The sequence below is a fragment of the Cephus cinctus genome, unplaced genomic scaffold, assembly GCF_000341935.2.
Source record: "Cephus cinctus unplaced genomic scaffold, Ccin1 Ccin1_scaffold0160, whole genome shotgun sequence".
Taxonomy (NCBI): Eukaryota; Metazoa; Arthropoda; class Insecta; order Hymenoptera; family Cephidae; genus Cephus; species Cephus cinctus.
Window position 1 is genome coordinate 2,518,797 of NW_014332886.1, and position 27,592 is coordinate 2,546,388.

The 27,592-nt window shown below is 44.4% G+C and overlaps 1 protein-coding gene across 8 annotated transcripts in view; it reads left to right on the forward strand.

Annotated features, from left to right (window-relative positions):
* Positions 1–27,592, forward strand: part of LOC107263679 — a 103,928-nt gene that overhangs the window by 22,301 nt on the left and 54,035 nt on the right. Inside the window, exon 1 of one of the 8 annotated variants that reach the window (XM_025081060.1) lies at positions 17,397–17,420. The exons of 5 other annotated variants lie outside the window; for them this stretch is intronic. The gene's annotated coding sequence lies outside the window, so the exon portion shown is untranslated. Of the gene's footprint in view, positions 1–17,396; positions 17,421–26,223; positions 26,755–27,592 lie in introns of those variants that run through there. 2 more of the 8 variants (XM_025081058.1, XM_015731153.2) reach the window with 2 other exon arrangements.

Here is a 27,592-nt window from a genome sequence, read left to right on the forward strand (position 1 = left end):
CGTGGTTGATGCAGTTCTAAGGATTACGTCATAGGGTCATTAATTTGGTGATCTATAATTTTTAATGTATGAAAAATCAGGATTTATCAATTTCCACGGCATTCCAATCGATTTTCTCGTGCTCCATTTGTGAATAAGATTTATAGGCGTAATAGAATTTTTTTTTTTTTTCTCTTACTTTCCGTTTGTCATAGAAATTATCGCCGGGTCATAACTTCGGCTGTGACCTTTACCCGAAAAATATCTAATCTCTAAATCGTCATATAATTTTCCATCGTCACGCCGCACGTCGATCTCCATTGTCACTCTCGTTTCCTATACGTGAATGTAACGATCGTCGTCACGCTCGACTCAACGAGAAGGACAATAACGTCATTCCGGCGATAGGCAAAAGAACTGGTACGTTTTGTCGGAGAGCGATGATCACCGGTTGACGCGATTCTCATCCGAGACAAATAATCAGAATGACATAATGACTTCCCAGGAGAACCTTTGTACCGTGCCCGAGGACTTTGCGCTGACATTGAACGCCGGCGCAAGTGGGACTGCCTCTATCTACACGTATATGTAATGACGACCGCACTCGAAGCTGCATTAAATATATCATTACAGTCATCCGTAACCGTGACAAATGGAGGCTCGATACACGTGCACAATTTCTTATTTTCACCAAGTACTTTCTTGTAGCCCGCATAACACCTGTCTCGGGTAAAGAAACATATAATCGATATTCCCAATAGGATTTTACAATGAAATAACGCCCGACCGTAGACCCACCTTCGTGAAAGAAGGACGAACGTGTAATACGCTAAAAGCCCAAAGCGTCATCCCACCTTTGATACCTTGACTTCAGTTATTTGCGGCCGTAGCAAATGATCTTCTTTCGATAATTTACCACAAGTATTTGCTCGCTCTCCGTTGGCATAGCTGTGTGCACGTGAGGGATAAGGAGTAGTAGGCAAGTCCCCCTCGACACGGCTGGTAGGCGAGGCAGAAACCACTCGCAATTATCTTTCATTATTCTTGCCTTTACATTCTGATTACGAGCTCACGTCAATTGTCTGGCTTGACGTAGATCGTTGGTAACGCGTGCCGCTGCTCGGACGTGTGAACTGAGCTTGAGTTACACATTTTAAATCCTGCGCTTCGTTCGTAACGTTCGAAAGTCATTTATCCTTACGACCGCTCTGCGTCTCCGATACGTACGAAATTATATTTGCCCGGATTAGGTCATCCGCGTTTCCTACCATTTCTGAGCATGCGTCGAACGAATATATTCTACCTGTCTTTCGGGCCGTCTGTTTACACAGGCTCTGGTACATGTGCCTCGTGTCTCGGTGAGACTGGTCTTTGGTAATTTAATAGTGACGGACGTAATGATATATGTATACGACGTTGGGCTCCATCTCGACTCGTTGACAGAGAAATAACATTTACGAGCAGTGCGAATGACGAATTTTTCGTCAAGGACGCGTACGTAAAAATATCCATGTTCCTGGGAACTTGCGATTCTCGGTATGACTGGCTCTCTTTTTTCTTTCGTTAGTTTAATCAATAACAGTGTACGAAGTCTGGTCGATTTTCTGTGCAGGAAATTACGTAAATTTGAGTGGCAGTAATAGTGAGGATTTTTTCTATCATCGAATAGTCTCTAGGTCGATGGATGAAGATTCGCGTCTCGGCCATTTTTCGATGTCTCGTTTCGTACTCGTGTTATTGAACATGCAGTCGTTACGTAACGGGGCACTTTCGCGAGGCGAGAAGCCTCCGCAACGACCGACTGGTTCGACCTTTCGTCGAAGCGATCGAACGGGAATGTCGTCGGGCGACATTTGCCGTAAAAATACTCGGCGCTCTCGCACATAATTCGCGATATCGGTACGACCGAGGAACGATGATTCAAATTGCGCGCCACAACCGATTGTTTCAAGCGCTCGTATTAGTCCGTCGAGTCGGACGTTGGCTTAATGATTTCGAAGCTGGGCGACCCATAAGATAGATACGCCAGTTTTATCGATCGAGGCCCCGGGGGGGCATTTCGACTTTTTAAGGCGGCCATTACCTCGAGCATATTTCATTCAACATATTTCCATTGTCATTGATAAATGATTCAATTATATTAATGACACGGTATTTAGAGATGACCACGGCCAAACGCCTTACCTCCGGTAGCGCGCGAATCTTTTTTTTTTTTTTTTTTTTTTCGAATTTTTTTCCCCCTTTTTTTCTATTCTCTCTCTGTCTCTCTTTATCTCGCTGATCCTTTGTTCTCGTCTTCTTTCTCTTAGTCACGTCTCTTCTTTCGGGACGAATACAGTCTCGCACATTTTATCTTGCTGTTTATTTTCGCGCGGCTTCCATTCCTGCGCGGCTTTTTACACGTATTTCCATACGTACATACACTACTGACGTATCGACCCGTAAGGCTCACGTGTAATGATTAAATCTCTAACGATCGTCATTAAGCATTTGCCCGTAGTGCCGAAATTCAATTTGGCGTATTATACGGTCGACTGACAATGACGAGCGAGCCGGACCGTAAAAGTGGCAGGTTTTATCGTTACGCATCTTCCTTTACGATTTGCAATTTAAGTGCATTTGTATATGCATAGCGTATGGATATGTTTCACTTTTATTCAAATGCATCGCTGTTGCAGATAAGCACGTTGCACGCTTCATTTCTATAGGAATGCCCAAGGCACTATATACAGTAACGTCCAATTGAAGTGCAACACTTGAATTTTTTTACATTTCTGTGAAAGCATGACAGATTTCGAAAAACCAAAGACATATCTTTTTAGGAAATTTCCTTCCCGTTCGAATGGTAAAGACCTTACGACCCTTCCGTAATAACACCTAAAGGTTGGTGTCGTTCCCTTTGCCTACTTTTCTACCGTTCTATCAGTTCTGTCTTCGCGTATGTGTTTATGATATGCACTGCAATGCGCGGCGTTCGACTTGTTTCGTTGGTGAATTGGCTGTGCTTGATACGCGATGAAAATACTTTGTGAAACAAGTGTTGTCCTGGCTGGAACAATTTTCAGTGCGCTTTGTTTGTTTTAACCGTAAGAATGTCAAATTCCGAGAAAGACGGCCGACGGGTATCGTCGCCCTTACCACTTGCTGCGTAATTGCAGGAAACGGATGGTTGAGAATTATCTCATCTTTTCTGGTATCCACGTTAGGTACTTGTATATATACCTATAGTTTGCTGTATTACTGTTATACTGTTTTACCCATTGCTATTGCAGACTAACGTTTTCCTAGGTTAGCATTACAATAGGGACTTTTTTTCATCATGTCACAAACACGTTATGTTCCAGTGTGCTTTATGAGTCCGGCTGGCTCGGTGACTGGGTCTCGGCCTGTGAGCAGACTACATCTCGAAATTCTATGTAAACGGTATACCAACGGGAACTGGGTTAAGGATCTTACACACCGACGATTAATTCGTTCACTGACTGTCTTTTCTTTTTTCGAGCGACGCCTTTTACTCCTCGGACCCGCTAATCGTTTCCGTAAACGGGAATTTGGATTTTCGGGGATCTTCGAACCGGGTACTAATTTTTGTACGCAATTCTGAGAAATTTCAAGGAGAAAGTCTTCCTCTTATTTTTCTTTCTCTCGATGCCTTTCTAGTCTTTCTTAGTCACGAACGTGTCGCACTACTTCCCGTCTCTGGACTTATAGATTCCTTGGGGGGCTTTTTTCCCCTGCAGACTCAGACAATGGACCTGGTCCTGCGTGTTATTCTTTGTCACTCGAGTTCAGATGAAAATTACCAGGAATTGGTTCTTACTGTGAATTTAGTCTTTTTTTTTTGGCAACTTCCTCCTCGGACTTTCGTGCAATAAATAAAGAAGGGGCAATTCTTCGAGTCATCCTCGTTCGTCAAGGTGAACCGTTTCGAACCTTGATGAAGAAGGACTTGGACTGGAATATTTAGAGACAACGAGTTAACAACGAGACGCAAATAGATCATACAGTCTTTACAATGATCTCTCTCGATTATCCACGGCAATTGGATTAAGTTGCCAAGGATTCGATTCTCCTCTCCTCGGCGTGGAATTGCGTTGGCGTATATCGACGCATAATGGAATTCCCGTAATGTGAGATAACAATTCAGCCTCGTGGGAGGGGCTCGGTATGCATCCGTGAGAAAAGTTGAGATTTTCACATTTTTCTTCAAGTAGCTCGTGAGAAGCGAACTACTCTAGACCTCGTAATCAGTGATATATAATCTAGCATTTGCAATTAACGTGGACCGTGTCGTCCGGTGATGATTGCGTAATATTATAATCCTATAGTAACCCATCCGGCTTGCAGACAAGGTACTCTCCTATATCTATGCATATGGACGATGCATAATGTTTTTCTGTATGTGATTCAAAAATTATTAAATATTTTTACATTTTTTTTTTTTTTTTTTTCAAGTAATCGTAATCCTACACTCTAACGATAAACATGTATCCCGTACTAAAGATATTTTATTTTTCTAAATACTCTTGTTAACCATTCTGCTCCATCACTTATCCAGTGCACTGTTTAACGGTGGATACAGGAAGACTGTACTTAACCCTTTCTGATAGGTTAAAGCGTCGGCTGGATTGAGCGCGTGTCTTTGATTACGGTGCAGCGTCTCTATCCTAATGGCGGTAGGTCGCGTTAAAGTCTGGAGAATTTTTACGTTTGGCTAGGATGTTGATTGTACTTTCTAGATAGGAAAGTATTAGAGAGTTTATTTCCCTGATCCGAACAAGTAGACTTTTTGTAGACTCGATGAAATCGCCGAAACTTAATATGTCATCGGTTCATTTAAAATTACAATTAAATAGTGAAAACGAGTATATACTTAAATAATAATTATCGAAGAATGATTTTTTGATTGAACGAAGGATGATCGACGATCTGTTCGTTTGAAAACCTCTGATTCGGGATCGGCACTTTGGTGTTTCGGCAAAGGTTCGGGTTAAGTGGCGGCACTAGCACATAATAAGGGCCACGTCTGGCCCTTCGGGCCAATCCAGTTTGCTCTTTATAAAATCCTTCGATTCCCCAATGCGTGACGTAACTTCCTATAGAATTTACTCAAAATATTGATGATACCACGGACGAGTTTCTAATAGGTACTTATTCACGTTGATTTTTAAATTGGACGCGTCACGATACCATAATGACTCAATAGCACTGGATCTCGCATAATTATCTTAAAATACATCAAACCACGCTGCATGCTTTGTACAAGGACGCGTGCAGGAGTAGCAAACGGAAGTATCCAGCAAATGATTTCGCACTAGTAAAGTGAATCGAGATGATTTCAATGGCTGGGTAAAGAGCGTTTGTTCCAGATTCAATGAATAATCTCAAGTAAAACAAATTACCGGTACGAGAGTTTCTGCCGATTTCTTCGGCAGCGTGGCGCCGTATTAGTTTTAGCTCGTTAGAGAAGCTTTCTCGTAAATTCGCGTTTACGTGTGTGGCCCCTTAAATAAACCTGTCAGTTTTGCACAGTCGGATGGCAAACAATACGTCATTAGCGAGCGGGTCCGGCTAGGCTTCCGATTCGTGGTGGAAGCTGGAATGGTAGTCAGTGGCCATTCCTACGAGACGAAGGCGAACTACTGCAGGGAGGATCCACGTGTATAGACATAGGGCCCACTAGGCGGAGCACAATAGAGTCTAGCGAGGAATAAATTGCCGAAACCGAAATAGGTGAGGTTGGGTTTAAATTGGCTAGCTGGCCCAGGGAGCAGGACCCATTAGCCACTCGAAAGATGCGCCTGCGAGATACGACCAATCCCATACGACCTATACATCAACGTGGACCAATTAGGATACCTTTTGTAAAATGTTGAAAGGGCGAGTAGAGGTCGTGCTTTAGAAAAAATTTTTAAAAAATAGGAAAAAAGAATCACCTGCGGCCTCATGAGGTACCTTGATGTTAAATAAGGACAAGGAAGGATTTCTTCTTTGGTTCCATCTCTTAATCAGGTCGCTGGGCCAGTACTTGATACTAATAACGGGCAAGGCCCAGGTGCCTACTTCGCAATGTGAGAGAACAATGGGCCCTACCTTCGCTAGGAACAAAGAGCAACAATGTCGAGGCGACACCTGATCCTTCTCTGTGTCGGAGTACACAGTCGGAAGAACAATGGCGAACGCCTCTGCTTAGAACCTTCGACAATAACATTCTACCATCTGAGACTGTCAATGTCAGTGACAGCCAAGTGCCAAGTGGGATAGAATTCATAAGGATGACACCGTATCGTACATAATGGACCAGGTCGAGGTATTCAATGAAAGATCATCAAATATTTATCGATACACTTAATTATCTCGATTTTAATCGACTTTAATCGAACGAACTTTAATCATTTATATTTATCATATTACTTTGTCCGATACGTACCGCTGCTTGGCATTCCATACGAATATGGCCAATGGTATCAGCAATGCTTCGACCACGTGTCCTTATATGGCCGTGGTATGACCCCCATGGTCAACCCTGGATTCTCCATTCCGTCAAGTTCTTAACCGGCACTAGACCTCTTCCGTGCATATACGCGCAAGCACCATTAGAGCTGTGGCAATGCAAGTCGCACCAGCTGTGATGACGCATGCAATAGTGCAACCAGAGAATGGCTTCTCTCCTTCTAGCTAGAATCCTCTTCGTGGAAATATTCTTTCTTGGCCCCCTCCACTTCCGCGTCTCTCTTGCTCTCCTCTTCTTGTACCTGGACTTGGGTAGTTGATTGCGTACACGCGTATCTTGGTCTCACGGATGACCTTGGCTCAATGTCACATACTTGCTGGTTACTCTATAGGCCTCACGACCTTTGCATACCTGCGCATGCGTAAGGCTCCTTATAGTCCGACTCGTACACGCCTGAAGCCTGTAAGATCAGTAGACTACTACCTCAGGATTCACGGTCGCAGTCGGACGGAGAATATCTCTGAGATGAAATTAACATTTTTAACGAAAAGGCTCGAGACACGTGTTTCGTAAGTTTATAGACTCGTTCAGAAAGCAGCTTGACGATTTCACATCATTTTGTGAATGGACGTGACGTCCTTACGTTCAGCGGTAACGAGCTGATTAATTCCATTTGAAAAAGGTAGGAAGCGATACGCGTCAAACCAGAATGGAAACGCTCCTTACGTTTGTCTCGAACGGAACAGTCTGCTAATTACTTGTCTCCTTAACGGCGCTTAATTACGATTCCGCGTCGTTTTGTAACTCGTCCCCTCGTTTTCATCGGGACGATCTAACTCGTATCTATAGTAGATTATTCAACAGGAGCAATTACTCTGTCATCCACTCTATGACGTATTCAAGCACCGAGCACGGTGTGTCTTTAAGAGATTACGGTCCCAGCGTAGGTAGGAGTGCATTTTTCGTGTAAAATAGATTAATAAGGCCCCTACGGTTGGGTCCGTTAAGACTGGCTTGCACGTTGCCAGGAAAACCGGTGCGCGCCTTAGGGCCCCAAAGGAAGTTAAGTAACACGAGCAACGTATCGGCGAGTTAAGCGATGACGACTGGTCTCACGATTACCTTCTGCAAAGTGAAAGTCTCTCTCTCCCTCCCTCCCTCCCTCCCTCTCTCTCTCTCTCTCTCTCCCAACTTTTTCTCTTCAATTCTTCTTTGGCCGTCTGCCGTCCGGATTCTCGTGTAATGATACAGCACGGTGACAAGCTCGGAGTAACGCAGAGAGCCCAGTAATCATCGCGCATCCGTGAGAAGAAATCGATTGGAGACTGCGGACCAGGTTGAACGACCGGTTTGGCGCAGCTTTACACGGCTACGTAGAAGTTTGGTGTACGGTCAGGACCGGCGAGCGTATCGAAACGAATTCCGTAAGGGAAGACGCTCGGGATTGGCTACGGGGTTTCCGTGCCACGGTGAAACGTGGTAAGTGAATCGAGGTGAATTGCACAAGCTGAGGATGCCACGGGAACACAAGATGCACTCCCATCTAATGAATAGTTGGCTCAGACTCCTGCCTTGGTAAATCCTGAGAATTAAACGTCTGCTTCTTGACATTTTGCTCGGAAGAAGACTCTCTCTCTCTCTCTCTCTCTCTCTCTCTCTCTCTCTCTCTCTCTCTCTCTCTCACTCTTCCCCGCTCTCTACGTTTCTTCTTCTTTTCTATTCGTTTTTCTTTCTTAACCCCTCTCTCTTTCTCTTACGGTACTACGCTCCTACGATCTCTTGCTATTATCAATTTATGAGACTCAATCGCCTTTCCTCTGGATGCTCGTGTGTTTACGTTCTTACGTATGTATATGCATATATATTTTTTCCTTCCCTCTCTCGCTCCGACGAACTTCATTGATCTTTGGACAAGAAACAGATACAAGGCGTATCCGAGAGACAGCAATGACGGGTATTAGGAATTGTCTACTTCGGCTTTTAACGACTCGCAGTCTCGTCGTTTTATTAATGACTTCAGGTGCGATTCTTGGCGGGACGTTGGTACTGCGCATTAGCATATACACGTCACACGCGGTGGAACGGTAAACCTGTAAAATGGCATATTCGCTATGTGATCTAATGTTCTCGGTATTTGACGGTCCGCACAGGCGTCTGCTTATAAATGGCCAATTTTTTGAGCAGGCGGTCGCGATCGACGGGACTTGTTACCATGTGGCGTTAATCGTCTTCCTTTCTGTATCAGCAACATCCTCTTGGGTCGCTGATGAAGTCTTTAGAAATATTACGTAAGCAGGCGGTATGAAAAGATGATTAAAAGAACGTAGCTACTCTGCTACCCAGTACCGAGGCGAATCATGATCGAACTAATGGCAAAGGCAATTCTTTTGTTGGGCGTTCAGAAAGTCAATATGGATTATAGCTATGACTATTGTATATATATGATATAGATATACAGTTGGCGCATGTCTGCACAGTAGGGAAACAGATACAAGCGCCTTCAGCGTAATTGAAATTGTATCGCAGCCAGTAGGGCAGGTAGTCACTAGTCGGCCTCTGCATGTTTCGCCGACCAATAGAGTGAAAGTGTTCGAGATTGTTTCTCCATCGCGAGATAATTTAAGAATTACTATCTCGTCTGAGAAACAATACGTACTTAATCCATTAAGTAACGATTCGTGGTAAAATAAGGAATCCATGGATGCGCCCGTGTGCACGGGTATTACGTAAAACATATAAGTAGTCAGAGCTATGTCAATGTATACCGGCGAGGATTCGTAAAGAAAAAAAAAAGTTGTTACGTAATTGAAAAAGTTGACGAACGAAAAAAGTATTTAAAAAATACATTCAATGAGCGTCCCTGACGCTAATTAAAATACTTGCGGTAATATTATATAGCGATACATCAGCACGCGCTTGCCAATAAATTCCGATAATTAATTAACGCTCCATATAGTTTCACAATCAAAGCGTATCCAAGAATTTGACCTCAAAATCACGACGTCCTTTGCATTCCGCGTTTCTTCTCGATATTTCATCACGGAGCCTCCCATTAGCCACGTACGGTAGTCCGTACTAGCAGTCCACAGCTTCCCTATATTTCTTCTAGCCACGCGTGAGATAGCCGCAACAAGAGTAACAGAGTGTGCACATGTAACACATATGCCGATACCGGGTTGGCGCATATGTAAAATACGTCGAGCGGATAGTTAACGGCGCCTAGCTTCGTACTCAAGAGCAATGCACGGTGTGTGCCACGGGTCCTCTTGATTTAAGGCGGTTGTCGCAACGTATGGTTATTGCGATCGTTAATCGGCGTTTCGAGGGCTAGCGTAATTAAGCAAGACAAGCCGCACCGATCAGAAGCTAGGCGGCGCGTCGAGGCACGCGATGCAACCGGCAATCGTAATAATTATCATTGATGACGGATGGCCGCGTCGCGCCTCTAATTATTACTAACGCGTTGCACCACCGGGCATCCTATTTCATGAAGCCGACTGACAATGACGTTCCCTTACACCCTGGCCGCTCCTCTTCACTGGGTACAGATGTATACCCCCTGTGCAGGCACATGCCGCAGATCCTCGGACGGTCCAAGATCATGGTCTCAGCAATGTGCATCCAGGCGTTGGCCGGGCTCACGGTCGTCGTTAAAAGGTCTGTCGGGAACAAGGGTTGATTTCAGGGTGATTGACCCCTTATTAACGGAGTCTCCTGTGAGAGAGCAAGATCAGAAGAAGTCGGGACGATTAGGCGACCGTGTGGGTCGTGGCTGTGGTGTTGGTGCCTTGGCTGAACACTGGTTTATACTCGTCCCAACTCGCTAACCTAACCTAACCCAACCTAACCTGCGCGACTAAGTAGGCATTGGCGAATGAGGGATGCGTGGGAAGCCGCTAGGCCGGTGGGCGATCTCTGCCTACGTCCTTTGGTATAATAAATCTGGACCGGTGTCTAGGTTAGGTTTGGCTCGATCTAAATGCATTCATAGAGAGTGTTTACATGCCTACGCTACCTTCGACCTAACTCCTCTTGCGATCTCATCGCTCCTTAATTGACGATCCCTGCTGGTATTCTGGTCGTCCATGCATATTTATCGGGGTTTTTGCGGATGGACACGTGGGACGGGTCGTGCCCAACTTTGGACGGAGTCACAATCGCTGTTGTCGAATTTATTTGGGACCTAAGACCCCACCTTTATCGGTACCAGTTGCTATTTGGGTTTTTTGCCTCTTTTTTTTTTTTTTTTTTTTTTTTTTTTTTTTTTTTTTTTTTTTTTTTTTTTTTTTTTTTTTTTTTTTTTTTCGTGAGACTACGCTTTGTAATCATCGAAATCATCGTGGGCGCCCAATTCGATCTTGTTACTCTTTATCGTAATTAATGTCTCTGGGATCTTAATGGTGATCGAGATTGCGATCTATAATTTAATAAGCGAGTGGTTCATCTGTGAGTGGGCTTTTTGCTAATTGATCAGCTATTCCAATTGAATGATATTCCCGTTTGATCGTCGTGTCATTGTGAACGGTCCTTTACCTCGACTTTCACACCTCCTGACTGCCGTCAAATGTCCGTTCAACACCTGGACCTCTATTGACGGTATTTTATATTTGGCATTGAGCAACGGTCATCTTATTTACGAACACCACGTGGCGAATAGCTAATCGCTTTATCGCTACGGGAACAGCTACCATCTGTACAGGAAGGTAGGGATCGGGAGGTGCAGGCGTTTGCAGTCTCATAATGGGTACCTATACGATTTTTGACCAAGTACACGGCTACCTACAATCTGAAGTCGTTCGAATACTCACAAAACGCCTTTCCCTCTCACTGACAGTAGCCAAGAGGCGTAAGACTATTTTTACGCATCGTCGACAGCATTAATATCATACGGCGTACGTTCAAACCCCTCCACTGCAATTAACCCAGTTATCCAGAACTAATGGGCATTCCATTAGGTATACCCGTAGTATACGTTCATAAGGGTAATCCATATCCACGTGCGTGAACATTAGCACGCTATTAAAATTCATACTTACATAATACACCGTATACCAGTGATCAAATAAAGTGCGTATAATGAGCCGTCTACTCTTTGGTTAGATATTCGATACTGTTGGTTTTCATATTTTTTTACGGTATTGACAGTAAAATTACCTAAGATCCGTCAATAAATAGAATTTTTCATGGTTTATATTGACATCCATAGATTCCGTGTCATTTACATGCAAATCGTAATGGTGCTCGGGTCGCACGGTAGTAGATACCAGTTACGATAACTACCAAAAGCACTATAAAGTAACGACCATTTTTTGTTCTTTAAGATTTTACGTAAGAACGCGTTTATGCAATGGAGTTTACACGAACGTACATATCCTGAGGCATGCATACGTCAAGTTTTTGTCTATCGCATACGTGAAACGATCTTTCGCCAATCGCAATGAGAACGCTTGAAGTATCCGTGATGAAAACTCATCGTAAACATAGTAGAAATGGAAGATCGGTGATATTCATACGGCAAGCTGAAGATAGATCGGTTAACCAGATACCGAGTATCCGGCATATCGTCGTTCCATGTAAAATCGCCCTGAGGAAATTCAAGCTGGATACTTCTGGGTTTTAAGTAGATACATAGGGGTACCTAGTCAGACGGAGATCGGAGGCTTTATTGATAGTACATTTTTTTTTTTTCAATCTTCAGGATGAGATATATCCCTTACATAAACAGTGATCGACTTCACGGGCTATTAGCTTCGTCCTGCGACCACCCGCGTCGCAGGTCCAATTACAATTTTTCAACTGAAGTCTGATCTCCACTGATTCTTCGTCGCGCCATCAGCGCGAGGAAAGGTTGCGCAACGTTGCCTGTCCCTATTGGTCCCATACGATTGTAAATCACTTTCGTTGATTAAACGATTTGTTTTATCCGGTTTGTAATTGGAACGATGCGTTATAACGTCAGCCAATTAAAGCTAAAGGTTCGTTCATACGTAACGAATAGCCTGACGCGAAGAAAAAAAAAAAGAAACAAACTTGAGTCCCGGATAACCACCGGACTCCTCTTGGACGCTGGAAAGACTGGATCCAGGGCACGCATGGTTTCATGGATCTAGCGGATCTTGTTTATCTACATAGATAATCTAATCGCGTTATCTCGTAAGATGAATTATCTCGCGAGTTAAACTAGGGCGTTGTACGTGTATTAGGATTTGCCGAGTATTACCTAAAATGGCTACGGCCGAAGCTCTTTTCCTTCCGAGCTTAGCATGAGAAATTAATGACTATGCGAGCGGATGAATTAAGTGGAGACTCGTGTTAATTGGGATAAAATCTCGTGTTTTTCATGAATGAACCGAGCATCGACTCTAAGCCCGTGGTTCTTGAGCTGGTAGCACGTTCACGTAGACGGCCCTGTTACGCCTGTGTATTTCTCGGCTATCCCGGTTGAGCATCACTGCTCGCCCACGCGCCGCTGCATTCATTCACTTCTACGTCGAAGTCCCCGCGTCGCCCCCCTCCGCCACTTCCTCTACGATCAAGCACCTTCGGATCGTTCCTATCCTGCGGATCCCTTCCTCAGAGCGCCACTCGCTTCCCATCCTGCTCTCGTCGCTCTTGCGAACAGCTTCACAAAGCACTCTGGCTCTCTCTCTCTCTCTCTATGCTCGTCGTGTGCGAGAGGTACGCCCGGCGACGGTGACGTCATCTGATTTGTACATTTATCCGCGTACACTCGTCCGCACGACCAACGCGTATACGAGAGCTGCCCATTAATAAAGTTTATTACGCCTTGGTCGTGTTCCAACTTCATACCGATACTTCATGCCTTGCATGACTCTCTTGCAAAGTTGATGAGCTATAACTTCTTTTTTCCACAATCTCACTGGAATTTCTTGCGATTAGACGAAAGCATGTCTACGAGGGTATCGGGTTAACGCGGTAGCTAAGGGTTGTTCGTTGAAAGTTCAAGTTTTTTTTTTTTTCTTATGCTTAATGTGGGATTGTATGGGGAGAAAATAGTTTGATTGGTTTATTTTGGTAATTTGAAGGTAGTTCTCGTTACTGATCCTCAGGGGTTTAGTATGGCTTTGGCTCGTGAAGATTTATCGGGTAAAAGTCTCGGGTGTAGGAACAGGTCGCGCGACTCGTGCGATCGTGACATTTTAGGAACACCTGTCTCCGCAAGGAGGATCCTCGTGCTCGTGTCGGTCGCACGACTTGTCCAGTTGCTAGGATCGGTATTATGATCTATGTGATCCATGGCGCACTGTGTCCCTGGGGGTATAACTGTACCGCGTCAGATAGCATAGAGATTAGATGCACCGTTGTACGGTTGCAGCTAGGAACAATGCAACTTAATAGTACGTTCTTTGTGGTACGTGGCTCGTTCGTCCCTAACCATTCTTTAGCATGAAATATACGTATGCATGTGCGCAATAGTACGGAAGACGGACATCTCGTAGGAAACTTATATACGCGTATGTAAAAAGTACATAAGGAATATATGTCCCGTGAGGTTGCATACCGTTGTCGTAATAATGCACTTCTGCGTTTCTCTTATGGTAAGAAAAGAAAAGATTTTTTGCAGTAAAAAAAAATGACAGATGGCATGGAATACGAAAAGAAAAAAAAAAAAAATTGGCAAACATTAGCATAAGGTAGCGATCGTTGTGGCAATAGAAAATTAGCAGGAAGCGTGAAGTTATTCGCCGAGCAACGTCAAGGTGCATCCAGCCTATTCGTTGGAGATGAACGCTGCGATGCCCTTGCGCATGCGCACCTGGAAAAAGGGCCTGTGACTAATGGCGCGGCCCGTGGCTGGGTCTATTATCGAATATTATCATCAATCACCCATGAGGAAATTAATAAAGTTAACTTGCTACGTGGTCACTCGCTCTACTGACTCTATCCGGTGCATAATAACATTTGTAATAATAAAAGCGACTGTGGTTGAACTTGCCACATCTCATGCATTGCTATGGGGCTAACTTCTTCGCTTCGATATACCATCTCAGAGCCGCTCAGAACCGCTCAGAGCCGTACCGCACGGATATTAGAGGCAGGTGGAATGATTTCGTCCTGTGGAGCTGGCACGTTGAAGGATCACCAAGGTCAGCTCATTGATCATTCCGCTCGTATACGAAAATATGTATCCGCGCCATCGCGATGTCCCAGTCAGTTTGTAGAAATCTCGAGGTACCACGTGGGGAGCTGTAGGATAACATCAGGAGGCTCCTTGGGTCCTGGTTGAAATTCTGGAGATTGGACTCCTGTGGTAAGTGGATGTAATGGGTGTATCCATGGATGAACGAAGTGACCTAACATTTAAGATAAACCCTGGTCATTAGCCGTGCACTTAATAGGGCATCTTGCGCTAACGCGTTTAGCAAAGGGTATAAAGTGCTCGATTATTTCTTGTTACAACATGTGATCCTCATGGGGTTAGAAGGTTATCGGTGACGATCGGGACACCCGATAGGAGCAAGTAGGCGGTAGGCAGCATGGTTTATACGTGGGACGAGATGAGGTCCTCCAGCCTTACTGGGAAGTAAGGCCCTCCTTCGAACCCTAGCTGTACCGCAAGGACACGCAGTGACGTTCTTGCGCATCGCCTCGTCCGGCGTCACCTTCACATCCAGGTTCAGACTGTCTTCTGGCTGCTTTGCTCGCAAGCAAATGGCCAAGAGCGAACACGGGTTAAGTCCTCTCGGTTTAGCCGAGTCTGAACTCATCGGATATTATTGCAACGATAAAGACGCCTACGTCTCAGGCCTCTTGGTGTTTCAGTGCGCTGTCTCCGAGCGCCATTTCGGGCTTTTATTATAAAACGGAATTAAGAGCGGGACCACTTTTGAGAGTCCTGCTGGACTTTATCGTCTTTGCCTTGAAAATTTATTCGACGGCGGTGCTCCTTCGAAATTGCGAATCCTCTGACGACCCCGTGACTTTATAGAGAAATAAATTCTTGATATCGTTCGCTGTCGTTAAATTATCATCCTCCTCCGTCATACCTGTACCGATGGTGGGTACCCTCTTTCATTTTTTGTGTCTTTCTTATTTTCACGAAATTCTTGTCCACTTTGATTCTCTACAGGTACCAGGCGCCACATTGATTCCGACATGTTTACTCTGTTTCTATCTAACCCTGACGATCACGGCTACACGCGTACTATGGATACGAAATACAAGGAAAGACCCACGCGAGGACACTCCGACTGATGCATGGAGGTACAGTACTGTCCCCAGCATTCTCAAAGAGTGCTATTTATACTCCTGACTGCACGAGCTAAAAGAACGGGGCTCGAGAGCGAGTTCCTCAATAAGGCAGCAGGTAGGCCGCACAGTGATTCAGAGCCGATTTTTCCAGCTGGACCAGACGGTGGCTCTGTTCTCTGTCTGCCAGGTTGTCCTTCTGAACGCTCTTCACCTCAGCCACCCTCTCCGTCTGGGCCCATTACTCCTTTTGCAGTGCTTCGCCCTCGGTGGACTCTTGCTAATCCCGAATCATGGATCTTCTTGTCACCTCGATCTTGACTTCATCGTCCTTGCTCGAGGGTAACCTTTAAAGGAGATCCTTAAGTCTCGTGGATCTCCAAAAGAAAACTGTCTTCGGTTCTGGCATCCTCCCGTTGAAGTAGTTGCCAAATAAGCTGTGCGACGATGGCGCCAACGAAATTCATGAAGGGGGACATATCCGGTGGATGGGAATAACGGCGACTATCCTAATGATCGGTGATTGTTTGACAAATCGGAACACCTTGACTCGCGTGGGCGTCAGGTAAAGTCCTGCCTCGATTAACATTGGGATGACATTGCTGCCGACCTTACGGTTACCACGTGGGCGTGGACCAGGATCCAGGAGGTATGTCTCGAAATTTTAACCATCTGTCATACAAGTGGATTTGCTTAGAGGATTTATCTAAGGAGCGAAGGAGGTATGCTATCTAGATCCACGCTACTGTTTTGAGCTAGGATATCTGTTGGACGCACTCGAGTAACTTCATTATCCCAGTATAATAGAGGTAGAATCGAACAACATACCTCAAACAGTTTCTACCCATTCAAGTGAATCCTCTCCGGTACTCCAGCATCATCAAAGACTTCGAAGCGCGCTTATTGATCTCTCGCCACGTCCGATCACTCCCAGAGATGATTTTCATCCGAGGAAAAATAAGCCAGGGGATCAGGATCGTTTGCGGACCGCTTACGCCGACAGATGGGATTATCTGATCTTGAATCTAGCCGGGATAGGGCTCCGCGCGTATAATTGCCATCTCGACGAGTAAGCCAGCAAACCAGCAAACCAGCAAACCAGCAAACCAGCAAACCAGCGACCAAGCCTTGCCAAGCTTCCTATCTACCTTCGGCCGGACTCGGCGAGCTCGTTCGTCGCTCGGTTCGTCGGTTCGTTCCTTCGCCAAGGAGTCAAGGCTGTGAACTGGGAATGTGCGTGCAACTATGCTACCTGGACCTTTTATTCCTCCTGGTATCCAGCGTCCCTCCAATCCCACCTATAGCGCAACGGCAATCTCAGGCGTGCGCGCGCGCGCGCGCCATATCCTAGCGCGTTCGTATGAATTCTATCTGGCGCTGATAACGATCGGCACCGAACAGGAATTTTATCAACCCCCTCTGGCACCTGTCCACCCTAGTGTATAATAACTCCTGAGAAATCAGCTTACTTACCTACCTTTGCCCACCTCAGCATCCTGCCAACCTGATTACTTGACCACCCCACCTAACCTCACTTACCTAGTTCGCCCGCTAAACACAATTTCACACGAGGTTGTTGCCAGCGAACTAGCCTCAGGAAGTCCCTCCTGGCTCCTTCTTTCATCCAGGGACTCGCTGTAACTACACCAGTCCCCGGGACATCAGCTTCCCTGGCTATTACGAGAGGAGTACTGCTATACTCGTTCCTTCCCAGGAAGACGCATGGATATTTGCGCCAAGTGGCGACAGCCCAGATAAGCATCTTCTCGCGCGAATGGTACGCTCTCCTGCCACTGTGGGAAAGTCATTCAACGAAAATTGTGCAATAGTGTCAACGTGCGTGGATAAAATAACAAAGTGATTTCTCTTTCTTTGTTTCAGGTGAGTCTGGCTGGTACCTGATACTTTACTCTAGGGACGTTTTCATAAATCATCCACATGGTAGGTGTCACTCTTGATCGCTACACATCAGTCTGATTTTACCGAGACGAATGAATTTCTGAAATAGACGAACCGTGCTGTTTGTCACCAGCTCCACGTTTCTGGGCCTCGTGGACCCGTCCCACGGAATTTGATGTCAATTAAGGAGCGTTACGTAAGAACTGTTTGCAAGGTCCACCAAGGAAAATCGGTAGTCAACATCCGCATAGATAATATTTCGCGTCCTGCTTGGACGATCAGGTGACTGGCACATGACCTTCTTAGCTAAAAGTCACTATACTGAGAACAAGTCCGAAATAATACTTGTTCGCTATTATACGTACGATGGGTATCGATGAAAAGTGTTTAGTTGGATCCTTTAATTATCCTGATGTTACCAATCGGTCCATCGATTCATCCCGAAAATAGAGATCGTCAGCTTCTTCTGCGTGGATCATTGAAAAAATGCAATGGGAAAATTTCTAAATTTTCAATCTTTCAATATCCATCGTCATATCCCGAAGACTCACTAGAAACACAAATGCCTGGCCCGATCCTTTTTTATTTTGATCATATAATGTCGACATAGAGCCACTAAGAGGATTACCAGCGCGTGGCCTTGCCACTAACAAGCCACGTTGAATATTATTTGGATGGTGACACGTAGGTATTTCGTTCGGTACGTAAAGTTCATTTCACACCGAATTGACTGACTTAAATAAATATACCGAACGTTAGACTCAGTGCATGCACCTTCTCTGTGATCGTTAAGACGTTAGTCGATTCATTGAAAATGATGGTCAAATCGTGTCCTCGAGTGTGACCAACCCACTGAGCATCATTCGAAGGCCTCAGCTTCGAGAAACGATTACAGGAGGCAATCAGCCGGTAGCCTACCGCACGCTTAAGGCTATTCGGTGTGCAGACACCCTTAACGATATCATAGCGATCGCACGCTGCGATCTCGTGCGTCCTGGGGAGCAGTCAAGTAGCCGGTGGCCGAGCTAAGTGAGTTAAGGCAAAAAGCGTCAAGGTTCCACGGAGTTGTGCAAACATCGTAGCCATTGGTCATGGGTGCATGACCGGTAACGAGCCCCATAGATAAATGTGTGGATATCGCTTAACGTCCTGGAGTATAGCTATTAGCCCCCCAGCGAACCATTCGCTAATATGATTCTAGAAAGACTAACCGCTTCGCTCCATTTATTTCGTGGAAGTAGATTTTACTTGAGTTCCGTTCTCGAATCAGCCCGAACGTGGATCGGGTAGTTGAACGCACGTTTTGGTCAGGCATGATTATCTTTTAGGAGTCTTCGATATTTCCCTCTGCACGTACAGGAAATGGGATGAAGCGAAGGTCGCCGTGAAAATTACTCCCGTCTCCTACCAGGCAGTGCGATTAAAGTGATTAGTCGTCCGGTCATTAGATCGTTATGTCATTGCGCTATTAAATTGCTCCTCTTGGGAATAGCTGTATATCTAATACACGAAAGATTCGCGAAGACTTTCGAGTCAATATCCTTCACCAGTGGCAATGCACTTCTAATTGGCGGAACACGTACAAATTTATTCAGGTGTCGACCTCGAGCCGTCGTTGTTGATTTTTTTTTCATTCAAGAAAAAAATTACGTGACGAAACGTATCGAAAACTTTCGATTAATAGTTGTATGTTTCCCGCGATGCAGATTGGTCGGGCGATGTGTATGAATTTGCTGTTTTTGACAGCTAGGAGCGTCACTGGCGGCATAAGGGATATAAAGATATCGAATGAACAGAAACGTATGACTGAAGACACTTTTAGTATCATTGCTCGGATGTGCTACAGTGCCTTAGTATACACCAACTAATAAGAGCGTTGCAGCACTAAAAGGGAAAAAAATCAATGCCAGATTAATTCCAAAATTTCAATAGAGTTATGAACATAAATTTTTCTCAAATAATCAGGTAAAAAATTACGTAATATCATTTTTGTCGTTTAATTCGAAATTAAGTCATCCAAGAGCCATTGACAATGGCAGCTCCGCGCGGCGTCACGGATGAAATATATCAAAAGAAGAATGACAAGGGTAATTGTTATTACACAGTCTAGTTGGCGCGCGGTAAAACGACATGAAACCTGAAAAACTCGAGGTTGAGTTCTCAATCTTAATTAGGTCGCACGAGATCAGACCTACTCAAATTAAAAGCAAATGAAGTATACCCTCCCGTTGTTTAGAACGCTTAATGACTGTCGCGAGCCATACCGGGTATTTCGTGAACGATTAAAAAATTTTTCATATTTTGCAAAAATCGTCGAAAAAATTTTCCGATATTTTGAATATGCAACGTGTTAACCATAAATATGGATCTTAAGGACGTGGACCACCAAAGGGTTTCAGCGATCCTCGTAGGGAACCAGCGGCAGGGGATCAATATGCGAAAGGATCGAGTCGATGTAAACGAGAGTGCGAGAGATGGGTTATACATGGGTAAGGTAGAAGGTATAAGGTGGCACCAAACCTGGTAAGAGATCGTGACGTGCACCAGAGAGAAAGGAGGATCCTACAGTGGAGACCTTTACGCTCGAGACTAAAGGCATCCACGTACAGATATATGTACATCTATATTCTCTTGGTATCTTCTTAAAGTCGAGTATCGAACACCTCATGCTACGGCGGGTCTTACGTTAGTACGGAAACCAATGTAGACCAGGCTGGTAGATGTAGGTCCACGTAGGCGTAATGGGTGGCTGGTCTGCCGGTACTAGGATGAAACATCGATTTTCCTGCTGGAGAACAGTAGCTCCGGGATTCGAGAACGCCAACGCTGTATTCCACTATTGGATAAAACTACCAGTCACCTTTGCTCCTATGCCAGAGCTATCCTACGTATTCTGTATCTTCTATGTTCTTTTATCCTTACACCTAGCTCAGGTTAAAGTCTTTCGGCCTGGAGGCACGTTGCATACAATGCAGACGGAATAAGTGGCTGACCTTAGATCGCATAGCGGAAGGAGGATTTAAAAAATGAGGTTGATGGAGTGGGATGCAGATTTTTGTAATATTTATGTTAAAGGATTAAAATTTGAAAATAATTGCGAAGATCATTCAACTCGACATCTTTCATTCGCGAAGAAGTTAATTTAGCGGACGGATGAAATTTCGTGATTTATACTGATGGTGCTTTGTGACTTTGTTACTCTAGTATATGTATATATGCATGGCTGTGTATCTAGGTACTTGGATGAATTTAAAAAATTGGCCAGCGGCTAGATCAATAAGTGGCTCTTCTCGGCAATGATTCCATTAACCACTTTAATTTTACACAAGGCGCCGTGAAATTACGAGAGGCCTTTTCAATTAAGTTTGGCGCTAATATCGGGTTCGCGGTTTTATGCCAGGATCATCGGTCGCGTGTAATTGCCTAAATAATACGGAACGCGATTCTCAGTGAGGTCAAATGCAATTATCGTAGGCTCTTCCTGGCCACTGTGATAGATGGCTAAATACCCGCTATACTCCCTACCCAATGCTAACATTCAAGTATCGGAGCAAACGGGTTTGCCACGAGGCACAACCGCAAAAGCCATGTGGTAGCATCTTGTTTATTCACCTTTCGTGCAAATATGTCAAAAAATTATTAAATTCGGGTATTCAAATGTAAATTCGTAATCTTCTAAGGTGTTAATTAGTCAGCGGCGAGGATGCTAACGAAACGCTATAAAATCCCCCGAAAAAATCAAATGCAAATAAATTTATCTCGAAACCCAACTACGCGAACTTTGTAGTGTTGACTTATGTGTACAAAAAAAAAATGTTTCGCAGATGCGGAATTTTTAGACCTAACGTATTGGCATATTTACATGTATCACTGTCTTATCTGATAAAATCTGCTTTTTTTTTTTCTAAAGAAATTTCAATCGAATCGATTATCTCAACTTTTGATGGGGATATTCGCAGTTGTACAAAATTTTACATACCTAGATTCTTTTTTTGTGCGTATTGTGCTATTGCGTAAGACTAAAAATGTGTACCATAAATATGGGAATAAACGTGGATTATAACATTACGATTATTTTTAAGAGCTGCTCGTCATAGAGCTGATAAACGATGGATAAATCGTTTAAGGCCAACTATAAATTGAGACTGGAATTCGATGTCGTAACAAGACCGTTCGAAAGGAACAGTTAATGGCGTGAAAAAGCGATTCCAGGACGCGATTAAAAGTGCTATATAAAGCTGGGAACACCCTAGCGCGCGAGCACAAGTGCCCGGACAAATTAAGTGTTGCCCCGACAACGGGGCTGAAAACACGCGTCCACACTAGAATTACATTCCAAGATACGGATCTACATGGGATTTGAATAATGCGCCGTGCTTCCTTATACCAGAGGATAGCCAAGGAGAGTCCCAGATGGAACCAACGTGAGCCAGTAAAATTCTCACCCGGAAGAATGCGGACGTCGCAGTATAGACCATTATTGACTACGATCAGCCTGACCCTCTTGAATTGCTATCTCAAAGAATGTAACGAGCAAGCAGATCCATATCAAGATTTTCGTATCGTCTTGTTATACCCGTTATTCCAAAAATAAACAATAACTATATACTGTCACATACTTCAGTGACTAAGATTGACGTGTCGGAGTCATTAGTTCCAGACGATACGATTCCTCTATAAATTTATACCTTTACAGTTTCTATATAGTATCACTATATATATACGCATATATCCACACAGCCGACACTATCTCGCAACAGAATATAGCTATCGACTTCTCTATTTACCATCCTGACACAGGTACCTGTATTCAAGGAACACTGCAGCGTGCATCCAGATGCAACGAAGCTCCAACCCCCCGCGAAGAACCAGCCAGCACGCATCGAATGGCTTGCACGCGCCTTGCAGGCACGTCTTAAGCTTCAGGGATCAGTGTTGACGTCGACTGCCATTAGCACCTACCTAGGTTATATTGCCCAGGTGTATCCATAGTGCGAGATCGATGCCCTCGGGGAGGGGTTGGTTGCACTGCCGCTTGACCATCGGCCTAAACGTCGTTTGCCTGCCGTGCGCGAATGCAGAATCAGAATCCAAGGACCTCTTCGCCAGACAGGACGGTCGCGCATTTGCCTGGGCGTAGCGGTGGGGAAGTAAGACCAGCCATAACATTACAGAGGAGCCTGCTGAGTGAGATATTACCACCGTCATAACCTCTAATAACTACACAGAGCCCTTTATAACGCCTCCAGTACCTTATTGTGCCGTGGTGGTAGACTCTCTTGTCTCGTACGTAATGTAGGTAAGGCCCCCGGGGCCTGTACTTTCAGATGTACCATTATGGCGGCGCGCGCACCGAGCACTTAGGATCTTCAAGGGTGAAGTGATACGCCGTGTCGAGATCGGCGTGAAAACGATTCGAGAATCCCTACCAAAAGGGAGGATAGGGAATTTAATTAGCTTTTGATCGGTGGTTATGCGAAACCATACCTACATTTTATTCCTATCCATTATGTATGGTGTATGTATCGTTCATGGTGGCCTCTGTGAGCATCGGATCCTTAATAAGACCCTCTAGCGGACTATCCTGTATTTACTTTACTTCACTTGTTCTAACCTCACTCCGGACGCAGACAGGCTGTAATAACGCGGTTCCTTATGCTAAAGGAATGTTGTTGATTTTTTAAATTATTATTCTGATTACCTCAATATTTTCTTCAGTGCGATATAGTCACGTGGCATTTTTTTCTTTCTTTCTTCATTGTACGATGCATCCATGTAATTTAAAATTTTCCGTCAATTTTATGTGCTCCGAGTTACTTGGGACTGTACGATTTTGCAGTCGGACGTTAACTGAACATTCAAATGACTTATGAGAGATGGAAAAAGTCAAGAAATGTTTAACCCCCATTGGCTGTCTTACCGATACACGTGTGTAACAGGGAAATACAGGGAACGGTGAGCACATAGCGCACTAGTCTTATGGGTGTAATGATGTTATTTTCTTGTAGCACTAACTTCGTACCGAAGCAAAAAGCCTCGCAGTTACATGTCTACCATTTCACATACCTTCTCTACTTTAACCTCCGTTTGCATTCCGTATACGTACCAGCTACCGTGCTGTTGGCGTAGTTACACACCTGGGTGCCATTTGTACCCCGCCTTTTATCTGCAACGGCTACCGACTATTGGAGCACCACTCTCTCCTGGAATTTCCACGGCACAACGAGAATCCGAGAAAACTGCCAACAGATGTGCAATTCTGTGCCTTTGCCAAGAGGCCATTAAAAGCTTTGCCCGTTTCGAAGTTTCTGAGATTTTGCATCTCGAGTGGATGAGTTTTAAGGTATTTCAATTTGTCAAAAACAAACGAGCGTAGTATACGGGACCAATATTTTTATGAGTAAATTCAAATTTTGACGTCATAGTATCTACTCTGGGATAGCGACTACGAGCGTGGAAAAATATAGCACAGACTCTGAGCGATGCATAAATTTACCTGAAATTTTTTTTTTCCTAAAAAGTTTTGATTCCTGTTCACCCCTCGTCTGATCGGACGGTCGTACCCTGTTACGAATAAACGGTCGAGACTGTACGTCTCCGTGGGAAGAATTCAGTGTAGGAAGTTGACTTGTCTGGCGTGTAATTTACACGTTCGTTTCACGAATTAATGGGGGCCTGATAATGCCTCGGACGTCTTCGATACTGAAAATAATTTGGCGATGCGAAAGGAAAATAATGGCGAAAGAAAGAGGACAAAAGACTTATAGAAAGAGAAATGAGTTTTTCTCATTGGAAAAGTAGAATTATGAAATTTCGATAAATTCTTGGGACATGAAAACAAGCAGAACCAAGTACGAGCACCTATGGTAATGCCAGGAGGGATCTTCCCGGACTTACCTTGCCCGGGGGCTTCGGGATCCATAAGTCACCCATGGCGAGCCTGCGCCGCTTCAGGACATAACGGTGATTGCACGAACTACTCACGATTTCCATAAGTCACTCGTGAAGTCGCCAGGATTCTAACGGGTGATTTATAAGTCAGCCGAGATGCCTGCTGAAGATGGGAAATGACGTCACATTGATTTTCCGTATTAATTTGAATGAGAAAATTACGCAGCTATGTAGATAATCTCGAAATTCGGTCGTCGTACAATTTAAAATATCTTATCCAAAAGAGGTTTACGATTTTCGTGAAAAAAATTGCGTATCTGAAAGCTGCGCTTAGATAGAGAAAAGATTAATTAGAAATAACCACTTTTGGATTACAGTTATTTTTAATTAATATGATAATACTTGTTCACAGTAATACCGAGTCGTCAGTAGGTCGTAAGTGAATCGTATTTGGTAGTACATTTTCGAAGTGTCCGAACGACGTTATACAGTCCACTCGAGACACCCTATCGATAGACCAAATTGAGACGCAAATCGTGGAGTACCATTCACTCGAAGATACAAAGGATGAGGAGCCTAAAACAGGCGAGACAATCGCAGAGCAATCCATGATTGATGATACTGCCAGCAGTAAATATGCGATTGTTATGTTTCAGCGACGGCCTAATGGATTTTTCGGGCGTTCAGGACGCGAGAGTAATTTATCGTCTGGGACCGATATCGCAAACTGTCTTGGTGCCCGATTCTAGTATAACTATCGTTGAAACCATTATGCCCAAGGACCCAGGATCCTTAAGATCCAAAAGGTCTAAGCAATATCGAGCCTCCGCTCGTCAATAATACAAAGCGTGGTAATCTCGAAATACAAGGTAACGAAAGATTGGACTGCCGTGAAACTCTGTAGAAATGTTTGAAAAATGCTTGAAACAGACGCTGCTTAACGCGATTGGCCAAAGAGGGAGTCGTGCGTGAAAGAAGCGAAACGATCCTGTAACTCAGGACAATTCCAAGCTCGCGTGCGAGTCATTGTAAAACGTTTCACGCATCCGTCATGTCAACACTGACCTCCTGAACACGAGACGTTCGTAGGAGCGAGTCCAAGGCCGTTAAACGCGTACGAGAAAGGTTGCACGCTGCAGAGGATGGCGCCCCATAAAAATGGTGCCAAGCAAAATTGACGACCCTTGGCTCGCAATTCATATTCACTAACGTTTGTTCGCCTAACCTAAATCCTTAGAATCGTCAATCTCTATCGTACCGACGGCAGCCCAAGTTCGCGGTATAAAAATCGCATAAACATTCTCCAATCGTAAATATAGCCTCACGGGCGCTATGTGAGATTTCACGAAATGTGTAAATTTACATAAGACGTTCAGCCGGTGCCTTCCGAGGAAAGTGCAAGACAGGTCCTGACACCCTCGCACTAGTCTTACGCCTCGTTCACACCAAGTATAGCATTGTCCGTGGTGTGGTGAAGAACGGGCGTTGCAGGTTTTTGGTGGGGAACCTTGACCGAGTGACGTTCACCGGTCCCAGCAGCAGCAACAGCAGCCGCTGGGCCTTACGTGTGTATACCTGCTGAGTCTGTCCGTCGGTCGGTGTGTCTGTCCGTCCTGTCTGTTGGTCCGACCGTCTCGTCTCTTTCTTACTCTCTCGCTCGCTGTCTATCTGTCTGTCTGTTGGCAGGGCAGACCGCCTCGGTCTGTCCCCGTCTGTCTGTCGGTCGGTCGCTGGGATAGGATAAAATCGCAGTGGAAGGAGTAGAGTAAGCGGCCTACGCAGTTTCAACCTGGGTTCCAGCTTTTATTAGTTCTTCGGCGCTCGGCGGAGAACGTGCGTGCCGAGTGTTCTCTGTCCCTCCCCATTTCAGCGACCCGCGCTCGAACTTACCCTATCGAATACCAGCGAACCCCCAGTTTCTCATTTTTATCCTCGGTCAGAGATCCGTGGACTGTGCGAGAGGAAGCGGTATTTTATATTTGCCCATTTTAATTAGGTGGCTGACGTTTATGACAGTGAATGGGATTTGAAGTGAGACCTTCTTTTTATTACGAGTGCGAATTTGTGTATTTTTTTTTTCATCGAGATTCTTTTACATGCAAGGTGCTATTGGTACGTTGATCGGATAGGGGTTGGTTTTATGTCTTTTTGTTGAATAAAAATGACGTTTCCTGATATGGAACTGGACTGTGGTGGTGATTCTAATCAGTGAAGGGACGTGAGAGTGATTTTTGTTATTGTCGTACCATAACCGGCGAAATTCTTGGGTGTGCGGGATACCCTTTAAATAATATCCAGTATTGAAACGTCACGAGATTAAGGTAAATTAGATTATTGTTGTCATGGAATTTTCACGTTATTAATTCTATATAGGAATACCACGTGAGTGAGGTTTCCATTAATTTTACGACGAGCAATTTATTTACACACGTTAACGTAATACGAAGTATCCATAAGTGCGTCGTAAACAGTGGTATACGAATTCAATTAAAAAAAGGGGATGTCTTAATGACTACGCTAAATTAATTCCACTTACCGATTTGTTTCGATCGTTCCTCTTTCTTTTCACTGGAACGATTCAAACCTATAATTTGCTCATTTAGAATGCGAGTTGTTTACAAATGTCTGTACTATACCTCAAATCAAGTGTTTACACAGTAATGTCTATAATTACGCAAACTGCATCAGCGTTGTCATCCTACTTTATTCAGTAGTGGAAAAATCTTTTTCAATATCGTCCGTGTAGCCTTCAGTGTACCGAGGTGCTGTTTTCCTGGTACAAAATAAAAATTGTAACGTATACCAACGTTCCTGAAAGTCCACAATATTGTTTAGTTTAAAATCAAATTTCGCGCTCTAAATCCGACGTCTCATTTGCCGACAAAGATTGTCTGTTTCTTACGATAGCTTATACAAAAAAAAAATCGCACAAGGGATACGAAGGGAGCTAACGTATCTTTTAGGAGCCATGTTAATTTTTCGACCAGTTGTCTTGGCCCCAACGATTTTGAGATAATGATTAAAAAAAAAAAGAGAGGAAACAATTAGTAAAAGGAAAAAGAAATCTAACTAGTCAGTGCTTTAGTCGCGTGAAAGAGTTTCCTGTCTGCTGTATATTCGTCGAATAAAAGTCGAATGGAAATGACGTCCCTTCCAGCG